The sequence below is a fragment of the Carex rostrata genome, chromosome 29 (assembly GCF_964058835.1).
Source record: "Carex rostrata chromosome 29, lpCarRost1.2, whole genome shotgun sequence".
Lineage (NCBI taxonomy): Eukaryota > Viridiplantae > Streptophyta > Magnoliopsida > Poales > Cyperaceae > Carex > Carex rostrata.
In genome coordinates, this window is record NC_135946.1 from 3597136 (window position 1) to 3606107 (window position 8972).

The 8972-nt window shown below is 29.9% G+C and overlaps 1 long non-coding RNA gene across 4 annotated transcripts; it reads right to left on the reverse strand.

Annotated features, from left to right (window-relative positions):
• Positions 1 to 266: 266 nt before the first annotated feature.
• LOC144546061 (uncharacterized) lies at positions 267 to 8748 on the reverse strand. 4 transcript variants are annotated; one of them, XR_013508693.1, is made up of 4 exons: positions 8180 to 8748; positions 7193 to 7276; positions 1448 to 1531; positions 267 to 546 (listed from the first exon to the last, which is right to left on the reverse strand). It is a non-coding gene; the product is annotated as an uncharacterized LOC144546061 (long non-coding RNA). The 4 variants fall into 4 exon arrangements; XR_013508691.1 differs by having other exon boundaries at positions 267 to 1531; XR_013508692.1 differs by lacking the exons at positions 7193 to 7276; positions 8180 to 8748 and adding an exon at positions 2435 to 4137.
• Between the last annotated feature and the right edge of the window lie 224 nt (positions 8749 to 8972).

The following is an 8972-nucleotide window of genomic DNA, read 5'->3' on the forward strand; positions in this document are numbered from 1 at the left end:
TCATTGTTAAATATTTTTTGAAAATAAAAGTATATCAAAATGAAGACATAAATTAAATATAATTGAATGTAATAAATATAATTAAAAAATGTCAGCAAAATATTTTTGTTTGACAAAGGACATTAGTGTTGTTAATATTAAAATTCATTATAAATGATAAGTAGAATTCATTAGAGACCATATTATAGATCATATCTAACCGTTTAATTTTGAAATTTTTGTTTCAAATTTGAATTTTTTAAAAACTAAAAATAGAGACATTTGAACTATCTTTGTCACACCCCAAATCGGGTATAACAGCCTGCCACGTATATTTATTAAAACATATACGTAAGGCAGTGGATCTTTTATATGCATTACCAATAACACCATTACATATTAACCACATCCCAATATTTATGAAATTATCTGACATAATACGGCAAACTATATATTTTAGAAATGTCTCCCGCATCCTGTCAGTTATAACAACCCAAAACCTCAGTATTATGTGGTTATGCTGTCAGATGCAATCCAAAACCGTCTCTCCGTATCCGTGTAATAAACCTGAAAATAACCCAAAGGGTGGGGGTGAGAAATAATATAAATATTATATCCCAGTGCGAATTTGCCACAATCAGGCCACTGGACTTGCAATCAATCCATGTCTAGAATTAAATCCTTGCAACTTAACATTAACAGTTCATTTTATATATAAGTGAATGCAAATGCTCAATCACAGTATTCAATCGAATCTCAACTCACAGAATCTCAAATGAAGCTCAACAGAGATATATTTGGCTTAATCATAGATTATTATGTCTGGTAACACAAACAGATGATCCACCAGCTTGTCACGCAGGTGGCCACGCTAAACCCACACCTGCTGGTACTCAGTACCATCCACTGACCCTCATCTGATGTGCTTAGGCTTATACCGTTATTTAAAGTCTGGTTCATAGTCAGATAATATTTCGTATGCAATAAACTCGGAATCGGTAATTCTCAACACATTAAACAAACCTGTCATTCCGGTCCCAGATTGGATATGACATCAATCAGACGTCTCTTTATAATCACCCATATTCACCATCAGAATCAGAATCAGAATCAGATTCCCCCTCCCAACCGGTACTGGGATTAGCGAGGGCCGTTCACCATATGCACATAAGGATTCCGTAACCAAAGTCTAGTCTATAGCTCCTAGACTTTGCAGAGCTCAACATATTTCCATAAACATAAACTTGTGGTGACTCAATCATATTTCAGAATAGGAGATTCATACAAACGGTAAACCGTACAAAATGATAGGTCAACAATATCACACAAAATTCAGTTATAATTTGATTGGGCTATGCACATGATTCACACATCTCAAATAATGCAGCAAACAATCATTCGACATGACAAAGGAATAACAATTTAATTCTTAAAAATGTAATATCAAACAAGTCCAGTAACCCCGCACCTGATATCGTAGGGCAATAGGTAAAATCTATAGCAATCTGTTCTTCCTGAATATTCATCTCGTCAATTTCTTCTGTAAGTATGCCTATATCATAATTATATACATTCTATTAATTTTGCTCTCTGAAATCAATTAAATTTACCAATATATATATAATAAAGCACATGTATACTTATCCCCTCATCTTGTATAATTTATAACAGTACCTATGTTAATTCATTTATTATTTATTCTATTATTTCCTTGATCTCTTTAACTTATCTTCATTTCAGTCCAATAATTTAACTATGCATAATAAATTCAAGTTCAAGTTAAGCTGTCTGAATATCAAAGTTCAAATCCACATATACCTAGTCTAAATCTATTTTATTTTCTTTTAGAGCAAACTCAAGACAAAATCACAATTCATTTTTCTTATAAGTAAGAGCCGAATGCTCCTTAATTTCATGCATTTCATTCTATAGCTGATCATATACTTCATATTTTTCATTATTCACTTTAGTCCCTCTGACATGAGTAAATTTGCACAAAACAAAGTTTGCAACTTTAACCTTGGCACCCATATTCAAGTAACAGCTCATGTATATGTTGGTACATGTATAAACAACAACTTAATCCCCTTTCAATTATTTTAGATGCATCAAATAACAAGGACAATATGGTATTCATTGACACAAAATCATTTGAGGTTGGTACCGTAAGGTACAAATTATGGTCTGAGCACTAAGAATTCAATCAAATTAACAATCTTTATACTTCTCAGAGATTGCAAATCAAGTCAACAAGAACAAACTCAAAGTTCAATAACTAACCATGCTAACGGGTGATAACCCGATAAAGGAAATAAAGTAAATAACTTTCAATCAATCAACAAGAGCTCAACTCAGTTTATAGCACCAAATAGATTGCCTACTCAAGTCTCAAGGTTATCAAATAGACAAACCCTAGGTCGGGTACAGAGGAAGTAAAACTGAGAGAGATATATACCCAGTGCAATCGCTGAATATAGCGAGCAAAGAGGGACATGAACATCAATTTAAATCACAGGAGATTAGCTCACTAGAGGGAGAGAGAAAATCTCTCTGTTTCCTTCTCTTTTGCGCAAGGTAAGAAGAGCCAAAGAGAGTTATGGAAGAGGATTGAAATGAATAAAATATAATAAACCTTCTAGAGAGAAAGAGAGGTATACGGTGGAATTAGAAGAGAAAAGAAAGAGATAAAGATGGAAACAAAAACGTCGGTCCCATATATCATTAAAAATTCATCTTGTAAATTCATCCTCTAAATTTCTAAATCTTACAAATTAGTCCAAAATTACTTATAAAACAAAAGATTGTACATTCGAAATGTTACTTCTTTACATATATCTATCTCATATCACTTATAACTTTCAAATATTTGCCTCTTTATATTTTTCAGCATTTTTCAATAAATAACATTGACTTTATTTATTTTCTTGAAAAATATCTTCATACATTTTGTATTTTAATTTTTTTTTTTTTTTTTTTTTTTTTTTTTTTTAATGTTACATTCCTTCCCCCTTAAAAAAATTTCGTCCACGAAATTTAAACAAAATATACATATTTTAAAGAACTTAATAGTTTGTTGAAAATCATTATGCTTCCACTGCACTACTCTAATATCATTACAATAGATAAACGAAAATAAAACTTTAATCTTGTAATATGATAGGTTATTCATTTCTCCTTTGGTGATCAGTCAAAGAAGAAAGGATATGCCTTTCATTCTATAAAATTAGTAAACAAAACTGATGGCCAGTCAGTTTTGTCAAAATCTCAGTATTTTTGTGAAAATAAGCAGTTCACTTAGAACAATTTATCACAACTATAGTAGTGAAATATATTTCACTATATCATTTTACACATACAGTAAGACAACAATTAATTAATATACTTAATCAATATCACATAATACAGTAGTATATTTTTATTTATTCAACAGTAACGAGTACCATACATATTACTATATTACTCCATTATCCATTTTCTTTGATTCATATCAAAAGGCAAGAAATGTCAACATAGACTGATACCAATATCAAGATAACAATCAACTGTATAAGAAAAGACACTTGAACAGAAATAACACGATAAATTGAATCTTTTCCTAAAACTCTTCTCACACTTTGAAAGAACTACGATCTCGTACAAATTGGTCAAGAACACGACTCATCAGGACAATTATAATTATTATTTCCAAATTTCTCAAAACAATTATGCTTAGCCTTTAAAATCTATTTTATCCATGCTTGTAATTCACACTCACAAATTGGTATGCACAAATACTATTAAAATGATAAATATTATAGAATACCCGTAGTAACTTAGTATTTGTCCACTATGCCTCTTTGAAACATTTATCAAAAATCTTTCTAGAAATTTTGTAATATGTCCAAATTTTCAATAAGCAATTCATATATATAAATATTTGAGTTTCAGTCAAAACTCTAACCTTTCAGACCTAATAACCAAACATTCCCAAATAAAATTCAATATTTATAGATATTATTGGCTTAAGCAATAATGCAATTAAATTTAATGATCCCATAAATCTAGTTATTCGCATATCCTAAAAAACAATTATAAGCACCATTTCATATTGGATATCAATATCACTTGTTGTATTTATATATACATATGTATCAATCAGTATGTAACCAGTACTAAAATATAAATGCAAATATACGTTTTAACTACTAAACTTCACAAAATCAAATTCAATTGAAAGAACTTTTAATGAATATCCTTATTATCATTTATATCTAACTATTCATAGAACCTTTACAATTTTTCTAAGTACATTTTCATTTCACATATTAGTATCATTTTTTTTTTATATATATAAACAAAAATATTAATTGGTACTCAACTGGTACCAATAAAGAATTCTAAAGCCCCTATTACCAATAAATTCCTCAAAAATCAAATTCAATAAAAGAACTAATTCATACAGAGAATTAGGATTTCTGTTAAAACCCTAAAATTTCAAGCCCACAATCCCAATAGAAATGTAATATCAAAATTAAATTATTATCAATACCATCGTCTTAAACCACAAGTAATTATTTATATTTAATAGTTCACACAACTTTTATTTCTAACTAACACAATACTACTACTTTTTTGTATTTATATATAAACCTCAGTAATAAGTACACAACTAGTACCAATAATGATGTCCAAAGCCCCTTTTTACCAAGTAATCCTTCAAAAATCATATTCCATAAAATAAATAAAATAAAATAAAAACTTTAGTTGTGAATGACAATATAAAATTTAAAATTATGAACCTTTCTATTTGCAACTAGAAACAATTTACTTTCTAATATAAAAATATTCATATCCTTAATTACATCAATTCACCTGTTAACATAAAACATTTACATAAATTTATATACTAGAATAATTTCTTTTCACTTGTTTGTCGCTTCTACTACCATACTTCTTTTGTAATATTATTTTCTTTAACAATGAACAATATTCATTTCATGAAAGTATCAGTATTTATTCCTTTCTCCACTGCATGGAGGTTTGTAGGAATAATCAGTACTTATTTTCAGGGATTATCAATATTCTTTTCCTACAAAATGCTCAGTTCATTTAACTTTAATTAACATTTTCTATCTTAATCTTTTTAATTAAAATTTTTAATTCAGTTGTCCTGATAAGATCTAATCACAGAACCCTACAGAAACATACTTTATCAGATTTCAAATTGCATTAAGAGAACAATAATAAAACAAACACTCAATGTCCATAAACCATACCATAATCAGAAATAGAGTACACAATCTCAGGAGAAATCAAAATAGAAACCTGAGATGGTCAAGGAGTCTGTGTCACAGTGGCTACTTTGAAAATTTAGTTTAACCTTTAAAAATAATTCACAATATATACAGTATTCAGTTTAATAATTATAGTGTACTTGTACGTTTAACATATTTTGACAATCTTATTTAACAATTAAGAGCACAACCAATATTAGCCTATAAAGATAATATTCCGAGTACTATATTCTTAGAAAAACAACAACAATAACAATTTTTGTAACCAATCGTCAACAACTAAACTTTCATATCTATTTCACTATTTCATTAACTATTATATTTAACAATAACGATTTACAATTACTATATTTAACCACTATACACTATTTTTAATATTCGTTCTAACAGTATCAGTTTACTCTTCATATCATTTCACTATATGTATGTATATACATATCTATCAATTTATTACAGCTTACATAATTTTAATACGATCTTAGCTAATATCAGAGCCATATCACAAGCTCGTTAACAATTGTATCCTATATATACAATCATTTACGAATATCGTATGTAACTATTTTTACATTCTTTATTCTCAGTAAATCTTTACAGTCCTCAATTCACTTTTTATATCATTTCACTTTTCATATTAGAGATACCGTTAATAGACTAGAAAGGGAATTCGTACCAATAAAAATAACTTAATACGATTTCACTGACGTTCACTAGACAGCTAATGGATTATTGGCACTGCATAACCATGCTCTGATACCATCTTAACTGTCACACCCCAAATCGGGTATAACAGCCTGCCACGTATATTTATTAAAACATATACGTAAGGCAGTGGATCTTTTATATGCATTACCAATAACACCATTACATATTAACCACATCCCAATATTTATGAAATTATCTGACATAATACGGCAAACTATATATTTTAGAAATGTCTCCCGCATCCTGTCAGTTATAACAACCCAAAACCTCAGTATTATGTGGTTATGCTGTCAGATGCAATCCAAAACCGTCTCTCCGTATCCGTGTAATAAACCTGAAAATAACCCAAAGGGTGGGGGTGAGAAATAATATAAATATTATATCCCAGTGCGAATTTGCCACAATCAGGCCACTGGACTTGCAATCAATCCATGTCTAGAATTAAATCCTTGCAACTTAACATTAACAGTTCATTTTATATATAAGTGAATGCAAATGCTCAATCACAGTATTCAATCGAATCTCAACTCACAGAATCTCAAATGAAGCTCAACAGAGATATATTTGGCTTAATCATAGATTATTATGTCTGGTAACACAAACAGATGATCCACCAGCTTGTCACGCAGGTGGCCACGCTAAACCCACACCTGCTGGTACTCAGTACCATCCACTGACCCTCATCTGATGTGCTTAGGCTTATACCGTTATTTAAAGTCTGGTTCATAGTCAGATAATATTTCGTATGCAATAAACTCGGAATCGGTAATTCTCAACACATTAAACAAACCTGTCATTCCGGTCCCAGATTGGATATGACATCAATCAGACGTCTCTTTATAATCACCCATATTCACCATCAGAATCAGAATCAGAATCAGATTCCCCCTCCCAACCGGTACTGGGATTAGCGAGGGCCGTTCACCATATGCACATAAGGATTCCGTAACCAAAGTCTAGTCTATAGCTCCTAGACTTTGCAGAGCTCAACATATTTCCATAAACATAAACTTGTGGTGACTCAATCATATTTCAGAATAGGAGATTCATACAAACGGTAAACCGTACAAAATGATAGGTCAACAATATCACACAAAATTCAGTTATAATTTGATTGGGCTATGCACATGATTCACACATCTCAAATAATGCAGCAAACAATCATTCGACATGACAAAGGAATAACAATTTAATTCTTAAAAATGTAATATCAAACAAGTCCAGTAACCCCGCACCTGATATCGTAGGGCAATAGGTAAAATCTATAGCAATCTGTTCTTCCTGAATATTCATCTCGTCAATTTCTTCTGTAAGTATGCCTATATCATAATTATATACATTCTATTAATTTTGCTCTCTGAAATCAATTAAATTTACCAATATATATATAATAAAGCACATGTATACTTATCCCCTCATCTTGTATAATTTATAACAGTACCTATGTTAATTCATTTATTATTTATTCTATTATTTCCTTGATCTCTTTAACTTATCTTCATTTCAGTCCAATAATTTAACTATGCATAATAAATTCAAGTTCAAGTTAAGCTGTCTGAATATCAAAGTTCAAATCCACATATACCTAGTCTAAATCTATTTTATTTTCTTTTAGAGCAAACTCAAGACAAAATCACAATTCATTTTTCTTATAAGTAAGAGCCGAATGCTCCTTAATTTCATGCATTTCATTCTATAGCTGATCATATACTTCATATTTTTCATTATTCACTTTAGTCCCTCTGACATGAGTAAATTTGCACAAAACAAAGTTTGCAACTTTAACCTTGGCACCCATATTCAAGTAACAGCTCATGTATATGTTGGTACATGTATAAACAACAACTTAATCCCCTTTCAATTATTTTAGATGCATCAAATAACAAGGACAATATGGTATTCATTGACACAAAATCATTTGAGGTTGGTACCGTAAGGTACAAATTATGGTCTGAGCACTAAGAATTCAATCAAATTAACAATCTTTATACTTCTCAGAGATTGCAAATCAAGTCAACAAGAACAAACTCAAAGTTCAATAACTAACCATGCTAACGGGTGATAACCCGATAAAGGAAATAAAGTAAATAACTTTCAATCAATCAACAAGAGCTCAACTCAGTTTATAGCACCAAATAGATTGCCTACTCAAGTCTCAAGGTTATCAAATAGACAAACCCTAGGTCGGGTACAGAGGAAGTAAAACTGAGAGAGATATATACCCAGTGCAATCGCTGAATATAGCGAGCAAAGAGGGACATGAACATCAATTTAAATCACAGGAGATTAGCTCACTAGAGGGAGAGAGAAAATCTCTCTGTTTCCTTCTCTTTTGCGCAAGGTAAGAAGAGCCAAAGAGAGTTATGGAAGAGGATTGAAATGAATAAAATATAATAAACCTTCTAGAGAGAAAGAGAGGTATACGGTGGAATTAGAAGAGAAAAGAAAGAGATAAAGATGGAAACAAAAACGTCGGTCCCATATATCATTAAAAATTCATCTTGTAAATTCATCCTCTAAATTTCTAAATCTTACAAATTAGTCCAAAATTACTTATAAAACAAAAGATTGTACATTCGAAATGTTACTTCTTTACATATATCTATCTCATATCACTTATAACTTTCAAATATTTGCCTCTTTATATTTTTCAGCATTTTTCAATAAATAACATTGACTTTATTTATTTTCTTGAAAAATATCTTCATACATTTTGTATTTTAATTTTTTTTTTTTTTTTTTTTTTTTTTTTTTTTTTTTTTTTTTTTTTTTTAATGTTACAATCTTTTTAAATAATTATAAATTAAAGTGGCGACATCATTCAAATTATTCAAAACTTACTAAACCAGATGACAACTTGAATTGAATTACATGTATAAATTAACTAAATAAAACAACAAGACTTCTGAATTAAACACACACAGCATAGCATTTAGATAAACTTAACTAACTCCTCATGCGTCTTGAAAATACTTGATTTGTTGTCCTTGTCCTACCGCTGCAACAATATTAAAA